Source organism: Lipotes vexillifer, unplaced genomic scaffold (genome assembly GCF_000442215.2).
Source record: "Lipotes vexillifer unplaced genomic scaffold, Lipotes_vexillifer_v1.1 scaffold133, whole genome shotgun sequence".
NCBI lineage: Eukaryota > Metazoa > Chordata > Mammalia > Artiodactyla > Lipotidae > Lipotes > Lipotes vexillifer.
The window spans coordinates 1,644,305-1,666,216 of NW_006795585.1; positions in this window are offsets into that span (position 1 = coordinate 1,644,305).

The following is a 21,912-nucleotide window of genomic DNA, read 5'->3' on the forward strand; positions in this document are numbered from 1 at the left end:
TTTTTTTTGCGGTACGTGGGCCTCTCACTGTTGTGGCCTCTCCCATTGTAGAGCATAGGCTCCGGACACGCAGGCCCAGGAGCCATGGCTCATGGACCCAGCCACTCCGCGGCATGTGGGATCTTCCCAGACTGGGGCACGAACCTGTGTCCCCTGCATTGGCAGGCAAACTCTCAACCACTGCGCCACCAGGGAAGCCCCACCAAAATATTTTTAAAAATATATAAATGAAATGTTCAGAGAAGAGATTAAATGGAATCATAAGCGATGCTCAGTTAAAATCAGGAAAGGCAGAAAGAGAAATTATAAAGAAACAAAAGCCAAAAGCAATGAATAACAACAATAAAATAGCAAGAAGGCAAATTGTAATCTAACTATATCAATAAACACTTTAAATGTAAGTTATATAAACATACCAGTTAAGTGACAGAGATTATCTAGAGAAGATGCAACTACATGCTGTCTATAAGAGACCCTCTTTACATATAAAGACCTACTTTAAACATGAAGATATAGGGTAAAAGTAAAGAGATAAAAGGATGGAGAAAAATATACCGTGATAAAACTAATCAAAGAAAGCAGAAGTAATAGTAACTTCAGATAAAACTGATTACTAAAAAGGATGATAATCATGGATAAAGGGAAACATTACCTAATGATAAAGGGGACAATTTTCCAAGAAGATGTAATAATCTTTAATGTGTACGCATGTAACAACAGAATGTCAAAATGCATGGTGCAATAAACTTCTATAACAAAACACATATAGACAAATTCACAATTGTTTATGGAGATGTCAATGTCCCTTGCTCATTAATTGATGTATTATACAGGCAGAAAAATCAGTAATGATAAAGATGATTAAACAGAATTCTTAATCAACTTAACCTAACAGAGAATTTCTTCACAATTTTTTTTTGCCATGAACCAGTATGGAAGTCTGATGAAGTCTATGGATTTCTAAGAACAGTGTTTTAAATGCATACGAGAAATACATAAAATCACAAAGAATATCAATTATATTGAAATGCAGCTGGCAAAATATTTTTTAAATATTTGATATATAGCAATATAAGTGTTTCTTACTAAAATATCAATAATATCTAGTAATTGATACAACAATTACTATAATTTTAAAGTAACAATATGGGTAAAAGGTATTGTCAGGTGTCTATAACAACTTTGATGGAGGTGACCAAGCCTCACATCTCAGATACAGCTAACTCTACTCTGGTTTATTACCTACAACCAAAGTTGAACATAGTGCATAATATTAATTTGAGGTTAGTGAACATAGGAAAAAAAAATTCATATTTCTCATTTGAATTACAGATCTCCTAAATTCTAGTCATGAACTCAGGGTTAGGGATTCCTGGTATAAAAGCTTTGAACAGGCTAAACATCTTCAGACTAAAATTGGACTAAGTTAAATCCTAAAGTGACTTTGACAGGTCAAGATGTAAAATTTTCTGTCTTTGACCTCTGGAGGCTAAAAGTAACTACTCTGATAGTTGGCAGCTCCAAGAAAGACTTCATGAGACAAAGGAGGTTATTTATATGTTTAATTGGCTTGCTGAGTATTTAATATCAAAATGGTTGTTTAATAGTATTTTATTTAATTTTACATTAATCTAAAGTGATTATTTAGAACTCTCAACCACTGCGCCACCAGGGAAGCCCCACCAAAATATTTTTAAAAATATATAAATGAAATGTTCAGAGAAGAGATTAAATGGAATCATAAGCGATGCTCAGTTAAAATCAGGAAAGGCAGAAAGAGAAATTATAAAGAAACAAAAGCCAAAAGCAATGAATAACAACAATAAAATAGCAAGAAGGCAAATTGTAATCTAACTATATCAATAAACACTTTAAATGTAAGTTATATAAACATACCAGTTAAGTGACAGAGATTATCTAGAGAAGATGCAACTACATGCTGTCTATAAGAGACCCTCTTTACATATAAAGACCTACTTTAAACATGAAGATATAGGGTAAAAGTAAAGAGATAAAAGGATGGAGAAAAATATACCGTGATAAAACTAATCAAAGAAAGCAGAAGTAATAGTAACTTCAGATAAAACTGATTACTAAAAAGGATGATAATCATGGATAAAGGGAAACATTACCTAATGATAAAGGGGACAATTTTCCAAGAAGATGTAATAATCTTTAATGTGTACGCATGTAACAACAGAATGTCAAAATGCATGGTGCAATAAACTTCTATAACAAAACACATATAGACAAATTCACAATTGTTTATGGAGATGTCAATGTCCCTTGCTCATTAATTGATGTATTATACAGGCAGAAAAATCAGTAATGATAAAGATGATTAAACAGAATTCTTAATCAACTTAACCTAACAGAGAATTTCTTCACAATTTTTTTTTGCCATGAACCAGTATGGAAGTCTGATGAAGTCTATGGATTTCTAAGAACAGTGTTTTAAATGCATACGAGAAATACATAAAATCACAAAGAATATCAATTATATTGAAATGCAGCTGGCAAAATATTTTTTAAATATTTGATATATAGCAATATAAGTGTTTCTTACTAAAATATCAATAATATCTAGTAATTGATACAACAATTACTATAATTTTAAAGTAACAATATGGGTAAAAGGTATTGTCAGGTGTCTATAACAACTTTGATGGAGGTGACCAAGCCTCACATCTCAGATACAGCTAACTCTACTCTGGTTTATTACCTACAACCAAAGTTGAACATAGTGCATAATATTAATTTGAGGTTAGTGAACATAGGAAAAAAAAATTCATATTTCTCATTTGAATTACAGATCTCCTAAATTCTAGTCATGAACTCAGGGTTAGGGATTCCTGGTATAAAAGCTTTGAACAGGCTAAACATCTTCAGACTAAAATTGGACTAAGTTAAATCCTAAAGTGACTTTGACAGGTCAAGATGTAAAATTTTCTGTCTTTGACCTCTGGAGGCTAAAAGTAACTACTCTGATAGTTGGCAGCTCCAAGAAAGACTTCATGAGACAAAGGAGGTTATTTATATGTTTAATTGGCTTGCTGAGTATTTAATATCAAAATGGTTGTTTAATAGTATTTTATTTAATTTTACATTAATCTAAAGTGATTATTTAGAAATAGGAAGAAACTTTCATTGATCATAAAAATTTATAAATGTAATAATCCTGCAAGTTTTATCAATATATTTAAAAAGTTCTATTAGAATTTTCTTTGTTCTCTTTGCCATTTTAGGCTCTCAGAAATCTGAGAAACAAAGTGTTATACTATCCCATGTATCCATACATAGAGTTATCTGTCAGGTCACCAATAAATTATAATGTATCACTAAATTGTTCATATAATCAAAGAATGATTTTACCCTTTAGTGGACACCTAAGATTTGTCCTATTTATTTATTTGTCATAGCTAGCTTGTAGAGTAATAAGAACATCAGTTTGAGATGGATTACTAAGAAAAAAAGATAATGATTCATTAGTCTCTTGTGAATAAGCAGTAGTATATTAAAATTACCAGAGCTTCCCTGGTGGCGCAGTGGTTGAGAGTCCACCTGCCGATGCAGGGGACGCGGGTTCATGCCCCAGTCTGGAAAGATCCCACATGCCGCGGAGCGGCTGGGCCCGTGAGCCATGGCTGCTGAGCCTGCGCGTCTGGAGCCTGTGCTCCGCAACGGGAGAGGCCACAACAGTGAGAGGCCTGCGTACCACAAAAAAAAAAAAAAAAAAAAAAAAAATTACCAAATTTTGAACCACAGAAAGAAAATATGCTTTTGTAGAGTTCTTGTTAAAATATTTAATCACTAGTACATTGGTTTCTTTAAAGATTTAATGCCAGTGGATATACTATACCACTATATTACACTTTGTGGCTTTTGAAATTTTAAAGATGAAAGGGGCTTTTCAAGCACAAAATGCTATTATATAATTACATGTCACTTTTTATTAAAACTAAATATAAGTGATCCTCCTGGGTTGTTATCATTCAGTTGTTGATGAAAACCAATTTAATTTTATGTAAATAGCATTTACTTTAATAAGAATAAATTTTAAAGATATTTTTAATGTGGTATTTGTTCAAATTAATAAATAGATGTTTAATTTTAAAAAAAAGCACAACATTTGAACAGCCTTCTTTCTAGGAAGGAAAATTGCATATATAAAACTCATTACTTTTATTTGTTTTTCTCACATTTTGAAATGTCATCATTCCTTTTATAAATGGAAGTTCACATGTTCACATAAAACCATGTATATAATTGTAATAAACAGTCTTATCTGCAAGAGATTGCCAAATAGCCAAGTTTTCTCCTTTATGATTTCTATCAAGAATAAAAATTTCCCTGGAAAATAAAACATAATTAGGTCTGTGTCTTTATTCCTGTCTTACCCCTAGGTTCTTCATGACATTTTTTTTTTCTTAAATTCCATATATATGTGTTTGCATACGGTATTTGTCTTTCTCTTTCTGACTTGCTTCACTCTGTATGACAGACTCTAGGTCTATCCACCTCATTACAAATAGCTCAATTTCGTTTCCTTTTATGGCTGAGTAATATTCCATTGTATATATGTGCCACAGACCTACTGGAGAACGGACTTGAGGATATGGGTAGGGGGAAGGGTGAGCTGTGACAAAGTGAGAGAGTGGCATGGACATATATACACTATCAAATGTAAAATAGATAGCTATTGAGAAGCAGCCGCATAGCACAGGGATATCAGCTCGGTGCTTTGTGACTGCCTGGAGGGGTGAGATAGGGAGGGTGGGAGGGAGGGAGACGCAAGAGGGAAGAGATATGGGAACATATGTGTATGTGTAACTGATTCACTTTGTTATAAAGCAGAAACTAACACACCATTGTACAGCAATTATATCCCAATAAAGATGTAAAAAAAATATAATTAGGGATTTTATGTAGACATTTAAAGCCTAAAACAATATTAAATATAAAGAAATACATGTTGATATAAATATGGCTTCATATATCAATATAGGTATATTGATAGAAGCAAGTTCAACTACCTCTTTAGAAATTTGAAAATATTTTATTAAAAAAATACAAATTCAGTATTTTACATTTTCCCTACTATTTGCTTCCTCAATAGTTACATAATTTGGAAAAAATACAATATTTCAGTATGGCATAAGATGCTGTTATCTTCTGAGTGTGTCACCACTGAATGAACACAGATGGGCTTTGACGTTCTGAGCAGTTATACCCTGCACTCTTGTTCCAGAGTCAGCTGACTGCTTGCATACACAGGAAGCCTGAGACCTGACTCTCAGGTCTTTCATTCCACAAACTTGTTCTGTTTGAAATTCTGCCTCTGATGACACCGCTTCCAATGATAATAAGAAATTCTGTAAGATGGACACTTGCACAAAGTCTTTAAGTTAGTGGCTTGCAAACAACCCAAAATTGTGGGACGAGAAGAAACAGAAACTAGGCAACTTTTAAAATATGTTAACATGGCATGAATTAAAAGTGCATCTGCCTAATAAAGAAGGTATCTATAGGAGAACTGCCTGTAAAGACACATAAGCCAAGTATTTGGGTTAGAAAATTTCCATATGGATATAGAAAGACCAAGTTCTAGAACTTGAGCTTGCCTTTTACTGAAGGAGTTTAAAACTTTGTGCCAGGGCTCATGTTAAGTTGTTACTTATTATCTATAATATAATAATTATTTTACATGATATATATTATTATCATAATAAATAATCATGTCTTAATTGCTTTCAGACATTGACATTTAACTTTCTCAACAATCCCATGTTATAATTAGTAAGTTCTCCATTGTGTGCTTGAAGAAATTAAAGCTTAGAAAAGATAATTAAGTCTTTCTTTTTTTTTTTTTTCATGGTATATGGACCTCTCACTGTTGTGGCCTCTCGCATTGCAGAGCACAGGCTCCGGACGCGCAGGCTCAGCGGCCATGGCTCACGGGCCCAGCCGCTCCGCTGCATGTGGGATCTTCCCAAACTGGGGCACAAACCCGCGTCCCCTGCATTGGCAGGTGGACTCTCAACCACTGCGCCACCAGGGAAGCCCTAAGTCTTTCTTGAGGTCAATTTTTTCTCATACCCCACATCCAATAAATTAGCACAGATTGTCAGCTGTACCTTCCAAATAGGTCTAGAACCTGGCTGCTTCTCACTACTTATACCACTGTAAGTGTGGTCTGAACCACTACGTTTTATGGCTAGAGTCTAGACAATTGGAATAGTTCCTAATTAGTTTCTTTGCCCTTGAAACTTGTCTCCTCCTACTCACACATCATCTATTCTCCTTATTGTACTGCTATGGACTGAAAGTTTGTGTCCCTCCAGAATCCATTTGTTCAGGCCTTAATCCCCAGTGTAATAGTATTTGGAGGTGGGGGCCTTTGGGAGATAATTAGGCTTAGATGAGATTGTAGGTGTATCACCTTTATGATAGGATTAATGTCCTTATAAAAGAGGCAAAGACTCAAGACTGACCTCCCTCTCCCTCTCTCTCTTCCCCTCTTCTCTCTCTCTCTCTCTCTCTGTATTGTGAGGTTACAATGAGAAGGTGGCCATCTACAAACCAGGAAGAGAGCCCTCACCAAGAATCTGGCTATACCAGCACCCTCCTCTCAGACTTGCAGCCTCCAGAACCATGGAAACTAACTGTCTGCTGTTTAAGCCACCCAGTCTATGGCAATTTGTTATAGCAGCAGTAAATATGACAAGTAACCAGAGTGATCTTTTAGAAACTGTTGATAAAAAATTGGAGCTAAATTCAAGGTCCCCTTTGTTCCCAAGAATCAACCCTTATCCTATATTAATGACTGTAAATAAAATTCATACCTAATTTCTATGAGTAGAAAATTCTACTTAAGTATTATAAAATTATTTATTTAAAAATTTTGGCTTCATAATTTGTGTTAGTCACCCCTATTACTGCAGTTGATTGGTTTCTAATTCTATTAAAAGATATTTACTTCAAATAGCCAGTTAATAAAATCTCAGGTTAGTGAATTCTCATTATTCCAAATAAATTTCCATGTAGGCCTTTGCACTTCCATTTTCTCCCCCATCCCTGCTACGAATCAACTTGGATCACACTGAGGACTCATTTATGAAATCTTCTATGTTATCCTAAAATTAAAATTGGGGTTCATTAATAATAAGTATTCATCCCTAAATATATCAGTGACTTTAAACCTAGACTTTAGATGTAGATATTTATTAAACCTCTTCTTCATGAAAGAGGAATATATTTAAGAATACACTCATTGTTAATTGAGTCCAAAAGGCCAAAAGAGCAATTGCCAAGTGGTAAATTATTTCAAACCATTATACTCTTGAATGCATATTCAGGCATTTCATTTGTGATGAAAGTGGGTAAATAGTTTTGAAACTATTCTTCTGTCACTTCCCCTCTGGTAAGAGAAGAAGTCAGAATGCTGTCAATGCGCTGCTACGGAAAGAACAAATCACAGTCACAAGACTTGATTCTATGGCATTAGTCTAGTCTGCAATTCTTTTAAATTCTGATGAAATTCAATTTTTCATGCACTGACACTGATGGACGGTTGTTATTTTCAGACCCAGTGATTTAACAAGTCACCAGTGTGAGAAGTGCCCCGCTAACATGGCGGCCATTGCAGCTTTGATTGAGATTCCTGCTGACACAGGTCACACTGACCCAGTCAAGCAGTCCTGGCAGTTGGCCTCTTTCTTGCTTTTGTGCTCTAAAGAAATATGAACCTAATTCAGACCATGCAGCATTGTAGTGGTAATCATTTCTAATGGAGTGTGGTTATAAGATGTTGCAGAAATATATATATATATAATTCCACCCTGGTAATACATCTTCTTTCCATAGAGCAAACAGTGCCCTATTTAACAAGAATGGCCACATTCATCTTGATCTGCCTTGGGTACTAAACTTTGAATGGTTGCCGAACTTATTTCCTAAACAAAAAACAGTAGAATGCTAAAATATATTGGAATACAAAAAAAAAAAATTTTTTTTCTATTTATATAAGGTTTGAATGTCAATATATCTTTTTTAAAAAATATTCAGATGAGCATCTGATTTTAAATATCAGATGAACATCATTCAAAGAACAAATGCTTTTGTTATATTTTGTTTTACCTGTCTTTTAAAGGTAGGTAAATATTCATGACACCTATAGTTAGTGGTAAAAGGTGTAATAAAAGCTGCTAAAATGCCCTCTTCAAAACTTAACTTACAGGTATTACAACTGGTTCTTCCTATGCAGACTATAAAGAAGACAAGACAGATGGTAAATGCAGTCTAACCCTGTGGTAGAGAAAGACAGCTTCCAATTCAACACCGCATTCTCTTCCTCTTCATTAGTAACAGAACCAATTTTACTTAGTGTATCTATGTGTCCGTTAAAAAAATCTTTATATTTTGTAGCCTTCTTTGACTTTAGTAGTGAATGAAACATAAGTCGAAGGCACTGGTTAAAGCTTATGAGACCACTTTTGAAGGGGACAAATTTAGCTAATAAGTCCCTTATTTTCCTTCCTACTCTTGCTCCCTTGATACCAGAAATAAAGTTAGGGACTTCAGTAAGCATCTTATGACAGTTTGGTGACCTCAGGTAGGGAAGTCATACACTAAGGATGTCTGTGAGCATAAAGACAGAGGAGCTACCATAGACTGACTTTCTCTTGTTTTCTTTATGAGAGAAAAATAATAGTAACCTGTGTAAGCCTTGCTATTGACAGTCATCCTGCTAGCAGCAGAATTTCATTTATACATTATATGACTCCAGATTCTGAGAAAGGGAAATTTCTCTCATTACACTTACTCATGAGAAATTGTGGCATTGCCCTGTTGGCATTCGATACTCTCAGAGAATTGTCTAGACCCATCATGACTAGAGAGACCATGTTTCCGGGCAGAAGAGTGGCCTCCACAAGCCCTGCCTCTCAATCACTCTCTACCTTCTCCCTGAAGGTATTTGGGTATTAATGACCCATACGCTTGTGCAGTAATTCCTTACCTGTGGTTGAATTTACATGACATAATTGAATTTCAGTAAGGCTAATTCTGTAAGATAATTCACAGTATCTTTTTGCACATGAAAATTATGGATTATATGGAAATATAGGCTGAGAAAGAAAATATCTGCTTTCTCTGAAGTGGGGAATTGGAACTGTGCCAAAGATCACATATCGGGAGGGACAGCTGGACAAAGCGAATTGGAAGTTTTGGTTCCAACTCAATTATTTTGTTTCTTGCAGATTCTGTTTGTATCATCTATCTTAATTAGTAAGCACTTGAGAGCAGGATTATATACATTGTAATTCTTCTGTGATTAGATGTCCTTGGGATAATTATCACTTAATCTTTGAAATAATTTTTGCATATTTGGTGAAAGGAAATTTGTTAGAAAATATGTACCTTCAAAAATTTTCGAGCATGCCAGACAAAGTGACAGTGTCAGGAGTGTAGTTTATGAATATCTCTAAATCATCCCATAACATATAACATAACAAAAAAACCCCAAAATATAAAGAAAATTATTTTAACCAACTCAGGTAATAGAAACATGTGACACAGTAACACCATGAGCTGTCAAATACATGCAGAGGACTCCAAATCACTGATAGCAATACTCCCAGGAAAGTCCTAGAAAAGGATATCTGATGGCCTAACTATAAACTTAAAAAAAAAAAAAAAAAAGTTCAAAATCTTATGAGAAATGTTGTAAAAACAACTCCTGAAAGACACAAAAGTATCTGAAAAATATACTCTTGAATAAGAAAATTCAACACCGTAGCTATGTCATCTCTTCCTAAGTTAACTAAATGCAAAACCAATAAAAATACAAGTTTTTGTTTTTATTATTTGTGTGCTTATTTTGTCTGAGTCAGAAATATTCACTATAATAATCAATTTGAAGAACAAGCAAGCAAGAATAGCCAGGAAAATCTTGTAAAGGAATAACAATGTAGGGTGCTATTTTTACCAAATATTCAAACACATTTGAAACCTCAACAATTAAAATGAATACGATGTTGGTGAATAAACAGAAGGAGGAGAAATGAGAAAAAAAAAATATACATACCAAGTTTTATATAAATGTAATATACAATGAAGTTAGCTTATTTAATCTTCAGGAAAAACAACTTCTTAACAGTTTTATAGGGATAACTGGTTTATTATAGGGAAGACATAGTTGGATGTATTTCTCCTAATATGCACAAAATTAATTCCAAATTGATCAGATGTTTTAATCTAAATATCTAAAATATTCAAGGAATAATAGAAAACATGGCAGGACATGGAAGAAACCTAAGTGTCCATCAATGGATGAATGGATAAACAAGATGTACCACATATATACAATGCAATATTACTCATCCATAAAAAGAAATAAAATTTAGTTATTTGTAGTGAGGTGGATGGACCTAGAATCTGTCATACAGATTTCTCTTCAGAAAGAGAAAAAACAAATACTGTATGCTAACACATATATATGGAATCTGAAAAAAAAAATGTTCTGAAAAACCAAGGAGTAGGACAGGAATAAAGGTGCAGACATAGAAAATGGACTTGAGGACACAGGGAGGGGGAAGGGTAAGTAGGGATGAAGTGAGAGAGTGGCATGGACTTATATATACTATCAAATGTAAAATAGATAGCGACTGGAAGCAGCAACATAGTACAGGGACATCAGCTTGGTGCTTTGTGACCACCTAGAGGGGTGGGGTTGGGAGGGTGGAAGGGAGATGCAAGAGGGAAGAGATATCGGGATATATGTTTATGTATAGCTGATTCACTTGGTTATAAAGCAGAAACTAACACACTGTTGTAAAGCTATTATACTCCAATAAAGTTGTTAAAAAAAAAAAAGAGAAAGCGTGGATAATTTTCTCTGTAACTTGGGAGTGGTGTAAATTTTTCCTACTGATGACTCAAAATCTAACTGCAACAAAAGACTGATAAATTTGACTGTAATATAAGCAAACATTTGGATAGCTAAAAACATCATAAGTAAGTTTTATTTGTTATTGATATTAGAGACCAATGGTAAATATTCTTACTATATAAAGAGTTTCTAAAAATGGAAAGGAAAAGCCTGACAACTTAATGGAAGCAGGTAATAAATATGAAGAGTCTGCAGGAAAAGAAATGTAAATTGCCCTAAACTCATTCATAGTAATATAAATGCAAAATAAACTACACTTAGGAGAACATTTTCCATTTTATAGATAAGTAAAATCCAGAAGTTTGACCACACACTTGCTATTGAGACTTTGGGTAAACAAGATGTTTTACACATTGCTGCAGAGAATGTAAAATAGTTCAACCAGGAGGGGGATTTTGCAGTATGTAGTAAAATCACACATGCATGTGTCTTTTGATTCTACAATCTCACTGCTAATAATTTATCCAAAAGATACACTAGAAAAAATCTAAAAGGAAAAATGCACAATTTGTAAGAGGAAATGAATAGAAAGAAAAACCAATGGGGAATCAATTACATATACCAGCAACATCCACACAATGTCTTTTTATGCAGCTCAAAAAACCAATGGAGAGTGTCTCTAAATATTTTCATGGAAGAATTTCAGGTAATATTTTTCTAATATAAAATTAGAAAGAGAAAAGTGATAGGTTTCCATTTATCTATGAAAAGAAGCAGTTAAAATTTAACTCATTATACAGTTAAGTTCAAGTTTAATTTTGTTTTTGGTAGACAATAATTGCCTTTTCAAAAGCTTCCTCCTGCTTTAAATTATTTAAATTATATATGCAAGTTTAAAGTCAAATCAACAAGAGCTATTTAGAGAAGTATACATTCTATGTTTGTCCTACCCTATCTAGCCTTTTTTCCTCTTTCCTTAATAATAATTTTACTGTACAAATTTTCTATGGTTTAGTTTTCTACAGGTTTAAATACAAGCAAATATATAAATGGATGGACATATAGATAAATGGTGTGTATGTGTGTGTTTTATAAGTGCACATGTATTGCATTGCTGTATAATTACAGAAAAATAAATTATTAAAAGTTACTTTATATTTTCTTCCATTAAAAATGTGTTTATTTGCAAAGCCATTTGGTTGTTACAACTGCCTTCATTTAAGAACAGTCCATTTTAGCCATCGTAATAATAGTAATAATGCTTATTACATACTTGGCAATTTTCTAAGCTCTTTGTACATATTAGCTGACATAATACACTAGCCCTATGTAATAAGTACTATTATCATTATGCTCATATTTTACAGAAAAGGAACTGAGATACATAAAAGTTCAGCAACTGTCCTAGTGTTACCACACATAGTAAATTACAGAAAGTGAATTCACATAGGCACTCTGAGACACATTTCAGGTTCCTAATCACCAAGCATTCCGCATGTTATGTAAGGAGTAAAATTGGCCATATCCACATCTGACACTTTTGGAGAGGAAGTTAGAAATTTTAAGAATTTACAAGTGGAAAGGTAAAGGGCTCAAAACAATGACCTGGAACTGGAGACCCCTACTCCAGTTCCCCTAGCATTAAGGTTTTAACACAGTTTTGGAGACTTTGGCAGTCTGGAGTAATTCCAAGTTTTGGGCCCATGGAACAAAAAGAGGGGTGTTTGACAATGATGGCGTGCTTAATATGCATGGAGATTTCTTGCATATTTAAAAGTTTCTTTAAAACACAGTACAGAAGGCCCTTGAACAGTATGGGTTTAAACTGTGCAAGTCCACTTATATGTGGATTATTTCAAATCAACACAGAAAAATTTGGGGCGATTTGTGACAATTTGAAAAAAGTCACAGATGAACTGCATAGCCTAAACATATCAAAAAAAAAGAAACTAAGAGAAAGTTAGATATGTCATGAATGCATAAAATATATGTAGATACTACTCTATATTATAATTTACTACCATAAAATATACACAAATCAAGTATAACAACTTAATTTTATCAAAATTTACATACAGACTGTACATGGTGCCATTCACAGTCAGGAGAAATGTAAGCAAATGTAATGCTGCAGGGCTAAGTCATAACTACATCAGATTAACTGTGGTACCTACTATAATACTGTAATAATTTTGTGACTACCTCCTGTTGCTATTGCAGTGAGCTCAAGTTTTACAACTATCCACTTAAAACACCCTGTGATGGTAATCATCTCTGTTTGAGCAGTTTGTCTCTCCAGTCAATTGCATAGCACTCGCGGTGTTGCCATATTTTTCATCATGTTTCATGTAATACCTTAAACGTTGATAACACTACAACACTCATATAAAGTGCTGTAGTGATACTGGAAGTGCTCCCAAGAAGCAGAGAAGAGTCATGACATGACAAGGAAAAGTTGATTTGCTTGAGGATTGCAGCTGCAGTTGCCAGTATTACTCTGACAGTAAAACAATGCAAACACATTGAGAAAAGAAATCTCAGAGATCAATCTTTTCATAAATATAGATTTCAAAATTCTTAACACAATATTAGTAAATCAAATACAGCAATATACAAAATGATGCTACATCGTAATCAAATGCAAAGTTGGTTTATCACTCAAAAATCAATGTAATTCATGATGTTAACAGAATAATGAACCATCATATTATTTCATTAAATGCAGGATAATCATTTTACAAAATTCTATATCCATTCACAATATAAACTCTTAGCAACCTAGAGATAAGAGAAATTTCCTCAACCAGATAAAGGATCTCCAAAGTCCCTACACTATTATTATACATAGTGCAAAAGACTGATTATTTTTCCTCTAAAATTGGGGAAAAGAAAAAACATATTTGTTCTCTTTCCATCTATTCAGCATTATACAAATAATTCTAAACAGTGAAATGAGTCAAGAAAAATGTACTTAAAATATTTTGGGAAATATGAGTTAAACTGATTATTCACAGACAATCTGGTCATTTACAGGGAAAAAATCTAAAAAAATAATGACTAGAATTAATAAATAAATTTATATGTGTCTCAGGATGCAAAATAATGCAAAAATGTATTTTCATAAGCTACCTGCAAACTACTGGAAAATAACATTTTAAAACAATATTTACAATAGAGTCCCCAAACATATGACATTTAGGAATATATGATAAATAATCTGGAATACTGCTTAAATAAATTAAAGGCCTATAATCTTATGATTAAATTTCAGTCTCTTACTGGTCCTGGTCCCTGGACTTCACAAGTGTTTCTTATCTTTTCTCCCTCCCCTGTTTAGGTGAGACAGGAAGGCTAGAGGAATCTTGAGTTGGATGGTTACCTCTGTGATATAAGGCTCCAGTAAAGTATTTTTCACTGGAGAGTAGGTTTCTGTTATGCAGAATAAACCCCTGTATTTTAAGTGGTTCCCCTTCCATTTGCCAGACAAGTGACAATTTTTCTTGAATGTGGTAGAGCATGTGGAGGTGAAAAGCACAGTAATGTGGGGTGCCTAGGACTGTGGCTTTCACCAGTTTCTTACTCTCAAACCAGTCCAAACTCAACCTCCAGCAATTCATCCAAACCACCATTCAAGTGTTCCTACCAGTTTATGGTTCCTGCAGCTTCTGCACTACATAAGCTGATATCAGCTGTGTTTTTCTGCATTTCACCTCTCTCCATATTTCCAGGTGGTTTTCTCTGTGACTGCAATTCTCTGATAGGTCCAAGAAAATCATTGATTCTGAGTTTGTTTAACATTGTTGTTATTGTTGTAATGTCTGAAGTGATGAGTTCTGAACTCCTAATACAACAGAGTTGAAGTCTTCAGTGACTCCTTCATTTTTGAAGGTTATTTTTACTGAATATGGAATTCTATGTTGATAGTTGTTCTGTTTGTTTTCAAAACTAAAGATTTTACTGCATTGTCTTCTATGCTTTGTTTCTAATGAGAGTCTGCTGTAATTCTCATCCTTGCTTCTTCTTAGTCAAGGGTTTGCCTCCTGTCTGCTGTCATGTTTCTCTCTTTATCTTTGGTTTTTGGCAGTTTATGATATGCCTAATTTGTGCACACATGTGCGTGTGTGTGTGTGTGTGTGTATGTTTACACGTGTGTTTGGGGGTACTATTAACTCTACTTGTTGCTCTTTGAGTCTTTGTTCTTAGAGCCTATATCTATGTGAGAAATACTTAGACATGGAATTTTTGAAAAATAAATATGTTCATAATTTTATTATAAGATTGACTTCTAGAAATGCAACTACACAACTATAGTACCTTTCGATACCTGTCCTCTAACATCTTTGCAAGCTTTTGTCTTTCTTCAACTTTCTACTGTTTGTCAGTCCAGTGGGTTTAAAGTAACTCCTTGTTACTTTATTGTAACAAAAAATATTTCTCATTGTTGAATTATTTATCTGATTAACTGTGGCAGTGAATGTCTTTTCATATAAGTAGTAGCCATTTAGTATTCTTAGATATAGTAGATTTTTAATTCTTGCTAACGTCATACTTGAAATAATCGTTCAGTCAATCAAACTTTTCTTAACTTTGTATGTTGGGTCTTTTGTTAATCACAAACTCAATTTGAATATATTCAAAACCCTCAACTTTACATATTATAATGTCAAGCTCTTGCTTATTTTTAAATAAATCCTTCCAAGTGAACACAAATGTATTCTGTAAAATTTAATCTATTTGTTGTATAGTTTCTTATTTCATATATATATTTAGTTCATTAAATTTCACCTTGGGTTATAATGTTAAATGGGGGGTCCAAATTTATTTTCTCCATATTCTAAACCAGCTTTTACAATATTTTCATGTGTCTTATTTTAAAGAGTAAGTTTACAAGTTAAAATAATTTTAAAATTATGTAGTTATGTAATTTCTGACATCTTGTGAATATTGATATTTTCAAATGAGTTATATTAGTTTTCAAACATAATAAATGAAATTTAAACATCCTATTTATTTTATACTTAATATAAAACACTTAAAAATTAATGAAGTGGGTCTACTTTAACAATCAGAAATTTTTGGTTTCTCCATGAATATGTATTTACATTCTACTTCCCTGCCAAAGTTTATCCTATCTAAGGTATTTATTGTTATAAATTACTATAATTTTTTACATGAAAACTCTTTAATTGCCTTTTGTTAAAATTGTCATTTTATTTCCTGTGAATATAAGCCTCAGTATTCTGAATCAAAAGATTATTTTAATTTGTACTACTTTATGATTATTAAAATAATATATGCATATATGTATATATTTTTTATAAAAACTTAATAAACGTAAAAAGTAAAATTTTACTGAAAATGTGTTCATTTTTCTCTTAATGACATAGTATTTAATTCTAGTGTAGCTCACATTTGATGGCTGAATATTTCTTATTGCCAAATGAGACAGGGTTCAGAATAAAATCTAGCCACATGGCACTGAGAGTGTGTGATGGTAATTTTCTGTGTCAGCTTGGTTGGGCCACAGCACCCAGGTTTGTGGTCAAATATTATTCTGGATATTTCTGTAAGAGTTTTTTAGGGTGGGATTAACATTTAAATTGCTGGACTTTGAATAAAACTGATAGTCTCCATAATTTGGGTGAGCATCATATAATTAGTTGAAAGCCTGAATAAAGCAGGACTGACCTCCTCTGAACAAGAGGGAATTCTATGAGCAGAAGGCCTTGAATTTGAGCTAGATGCAGATTTTGGACTTGTCAGCCTCCATAACTGTGTAAGTCAATTCCTTAAAATCTCTCTCCCTCTCTCTAGACACATATACACACACACACATGCATGCTATACATACATCATATTGGTTCTGTTTCTGTTTCTTTAGATATCTTTGACTAATCTGTCTCTAGTGGTTCTTTTCCAAATGACTCTATCCTTTAAACTTCATTCAAATTATATGCAAAAATCACACATTAATTTGTTAAGAAAATTATTTTTATTCTCTCTTAGCTGACAGTATTATAGCTCCTCTCTCAAGTTGACACCAAGAATTAAACAACTAGAATTTTATAGAGATTTGTAACATTTTCATCACAGGTATTTACTCCCTAATATCTGTAAAATATATGATAAGTGTTGTAAAACTTAGAAAATGACTATTAAATAAAACTTTACACTTTCATTTAAAGACATATTATTTAAACTCATGCTCAGAAAACAATGAAAAAATTGACATATTGTTAGTATTTATACCCTATTACAAATAAACTTTTCAATAAAGTGTGTTTTTTATTTCCCAGCTTTAAATATATTTTGTTAATCCTTGGAGCTCCAGATTCAGCTCTTTTCAATAGAAAACACCCACAGTATAGATAAATTGGTAAGGCCAGTCCCCATTTTCAAACCAGTCAAATTAAAATTACTTGCTTTGAGGTTCTGATTCCATTTTATATAACATGTTAATATATAGGTTCCCATGAAAAATCATCTGACTTCTGGCTCCAAAGACAAATATATTGAGTTGGCCAAAGAGTTTGTTTGGGTTTTCCGTAAGATGTTACAGAAAAACCTGAATGCACTTTTTGGCCAACCCAATACAAATAGACATGACAGGCATTAGAGGAATCTTGCCATGAATTTGTAGCTTGGATAACATATATTAGCTCTTAAAGGTATTTTACACTTTGCTATCATGAGATCCTACCTGAAAAATGGTACATCATTTGAAAATTTAAAAATAAGTCCTTTAATAAAATGTATTTAAATTTCTGCCAACCACAACTCACCTTACTTTATAAATCATCCTATGAGTTCAAATATCTCACTTCTAACGCCACAACTTTCCCTTAGTAGAACCATATATAAATAGAATAGGGAAGGGCATTGTGTCTTATTGCAAATTTCTGAAGCCTTAAGAAAGAGTGGCCTGACACTAACTTTATTTGTTTTTAAGTCCCAACATTTGAGAATTCGTTGTCTGTCAACTTTGAATGTTTATTTTTACACCTGGGAAATCAACCATAGTAGGACTCAGGGTGGCTTAGAGACATGCTTTTCTCTGTTAAAGTGGAAGAGTAGGAATCATGAAAGCTGAGATGGAAAATAAAAACCAGCAGTATTCTTGGAACACAAACCATTTCTTCTAAGAACACTATTCGGGTCTTGATATTTTTTGTTGTTGTTTATATATCAAATTAGCTCTCTCGTTCTCTCTCTCTAACTTTTTCTTCAAGGGATAGCTAATTTAACATATCTGAATTTACTTCAGTTACTATGATATTATAACTTATTTGTTACACCCAGTCTGTTGGTTGTTTTTCCTATAATTACTTTTTATTCCTGTTTTTTCTCTTTTTTCATAACCATCTATTGAGTAAGATAATTGTATTCTTGCTGGTTTGACAGTTACAATTTCCAGTTTTATGCTTCTGACAATTACTCTTTATTAAAAGCCATACATTTAAAAAAAATTATCAATTTCTTAAAACTTATCAAAGTCTACATCTTCTGCCTCAAACTAATTCAACACTTAAGCTTTCTTTTTCACTCTCTGTCACTTATCACTTCCTTTCATTGTCAAGCTTATTGCTTTCAGCTACAATAATGTTTCTTAAAATGTAGTGTACTTATGACTTAATTGGGATCTTGCTAAAATGTACATTATGATTCAACAGTTCTGATACCAGCCCTGAAATTTTACAAGTTCCAGTTGTATCTTCAACACATGCTACTCTAAAAATTGACTTCAGAAGAGCAGCATCAGAATTGCCTGGGGGTTTTGTTAGAAATTCAGACTCTTGGGCCCCACGTTGGACAGAATGAAACAGAATTGCATTTATCAAGATTCTCTATTGATTTATAAGCACATTGAAGCTTGAAAATAGGCTTAATAGCAATCACCAAGTACTAAGTGTATAAAGCAGCACTTGGAAAACTGTGTAAAACAATGTGCAAAACATTGGAATCATCTGGTTTGTCTTAAATATGGGTACTTAGTCTTCCCCCAGAGATTCTGATTTAGCTAACATCTGGTGCATCCTCAGTCTGGAGATTTTTCAAAAGTCCCCAGGTGATAAAATACTGCTAAATGAAACTTTATATTTCATAACTATAAAAATAATTTCTTTTGAAATTTTTTATCTTCTTAAATTAACAAAAATGCATTTTGTCACTCTTACATTCTTCTACCTCATCCCACATTTATTTGTTTGTTTATTCTTGCTATAATACTTTCTCAAATAGCTTTTTCCCAAAGCTTCAAATTATCTCTGAATCTCCAGGATCAAGTTTCAACTTTACTCTTTATTAGATGTGTAAGCATGGGAAAGTTTCTTAAGTTACATTTTTGCTCAATCTTCTCATGTGAAAAATAGAGATAATGATAATAAATAGAATTTATATTATGATTAAATAAATGAGCCCCAAAATACAAAGTTTAGAAAAGTAATTGGCACAGTATAAGAAGTTTTCAGTAAATTCTAGTAATTACTATTATATCATCTTCACCATTAAAATGACATTGACTGATAAACCTTCTGACAACTGTTGTCTGTTATTTTTATTTGGTATCCAGCACCTTTGGAATATACTTCCTGCATTTGACGAATTTCCAACTTTAAGAAGGTAGAAACCAGAAACTCACTTTCTCAGCTCCCCTTGGACAGGGCTTCATCACGTGATCTAGGCACCATTCAAAACATACATCTAGAGGAGGCTTCCAGGAAGAAGCAAGCATCTTGCAGAGTCTGCATTCTGGCCAGGGTGGTGTCTTTGAGAGCAGTATTCACAGAGGTTTGGTGTCCAGGGCACAGTATCAGTGGTGTAAGCTGCTCTATTCATACCCAGCAGTGGTGATGGTTGGTGCTTCCTTGGAGAAATCTGCAGGATGGCTGTGGGTTTGTTTCTGTGTATACATGCATATGTAATATGATTATCATTATTTGCAGTTGTTATGATTTACATTCATTGCCAAAACTGAACTGGTGGATATTGAACATTGCTCCTAGAGAAATACAGTGCTTGTTCCCTGCAAGCCTGTGGTCACAACATTTCATCAACAAATCAATACATTACTTTCTTTATGTGTTTCTGTTTAGAGACACCTTATTTAATATATATTTTAATCCGTAGCCAATAGCACAGTAACTAATGTTGGAACAAAGTTGATTTAACACACAGTTCTCCATGAGACACATCACAGCTCTCTTATGTGTAGGAGCACTGGCCATCACTGCAGCACTGTGCTTGGGGACATTTTACACAACAAAATTACCAAAAAAAAAAAAAACACACACTCACAAATATACAACAACAAAACCTTGCAAAAACATAGGCTAATTATATTGCCAAAAGGACACTTGTTTACAGTTGCCTTGTTGGACCTCAGCTGGTTACTTGTACTTAGATGATTCAAATTTTTTGTTGTTCTATAAATGTCCAAAATGATCACTAATGTACCATAAGTATTGATTTTGAGGTTACAAATACATGATTGTGAGTGGGTGAATTTGTAAATATGGAATCTGTGAACAATGAGGATGTAATTTTTAAATCTGGCTTTCTAGCATCCTTGGAGAGTCTGTGCATTACCTCATATCCACTAATTAATTATTTCTGTTTCAACACTAGACTAGACTGTTCTATATTTGAAATACTATCTTAAGATGGCATTGTACCAATAGTGCTTTCTAATCTATTGGCTACTTGACAAAATTTTTAAAAATCCTCTTAAGGATTTATTTGTATTTTTCTCTGATGTTTGTGATTTATATTATTTTATATCTACCTAAATGACTATTCTGTTCTATTTTTGCCATTCTTAAAAATAGCAGTAAGTAAATTAGAACTAACCTCAATGAAGCACCTACTATGCTAGGAAATAATTTAGATACTGTATGGTTTGCAAAACTCTATAAGAATGATTTATAATTTTCAAGATCTCCTAAGGCAGTTTTAAAATGATATCCTATGAATACTTTTTCCAAAACAATCTTTAAAGGAAACTGTAATTAAAAATAAAAATAAATATGCACATATATTTACACACATAATCATTTCTATGATTATTAATTCCTTTGATATATCCACATCTTCATTATTATTATTATTATTATTATTTTTTTTTTTTTTTTTGTAGTACGTGGGCCTCTCACTGCTGTGGCCTCTTCCATTGTGGAGCACAGGCTCCAGACGCACAGGCTCAGTGGCCTGGCCTCACGGGCCCAGCCACTCCGCGGCATGTGGGATCTTCCCGGACTGGGGCACGAACCCGTGTCCCCTGCATCAGCAGGCAAACTCTCAACCACTGTGTCACCAGGGAAGCCCACATCTTCATTATTTTGAGTATGTTTTTTCTCCTATCTGAAGAGCATCTTTTAGAATTTCTTATACTGTGGATTTGTTAGTGATTAGTTTTCTAAGCTTCCCTTAGTGCTGTAAATCTTTATTTCATCTTAATTTTTAAAATATATTTTCACTGGCTATAAAATTCTAGATAGACATTTTTAAGCATTTTGGTTTGTTCACCTTTTTACAAAGATTTTTTTTTTCTTTCTTTCTTTTGGTCTGTTTCATTTTGGATAGTTTCTCTTGTCATTTTTCAAGTACATTGATATTTTTTCTTTGCTAACTAATCATCAGTGAATCACATCCAGAGTATTTTTGATTACATATATTTTTTTTTATTTTTAGAAATTTCACCTGGGAATATTTCATAGCTTTCACTCCTCTCCTCATTACGTTCATGTTTTCCTTGCGGCCAGGGCCCACGGGCCCAGCCGCTCCACAGCACGTGGGATCTTCCCGGACTGGGGCACACCCGTGTCCCCTGCATCAGCAGGCAAACTCTCAACCACTGTGTCACCAGGGAAGCCCACATCTTCATTATTTTGAGTATGTTTTTTCTCCTATCTGAAGAGCATCTTTTAGAATTTCTTATACTGTGGATTTGTTAGTGATTAGTTTTCTAAGCTTCCCTTAGTGCTGTAAATCTTTATTTCATCTTAATTTTTAAAATATATTTTCACTGG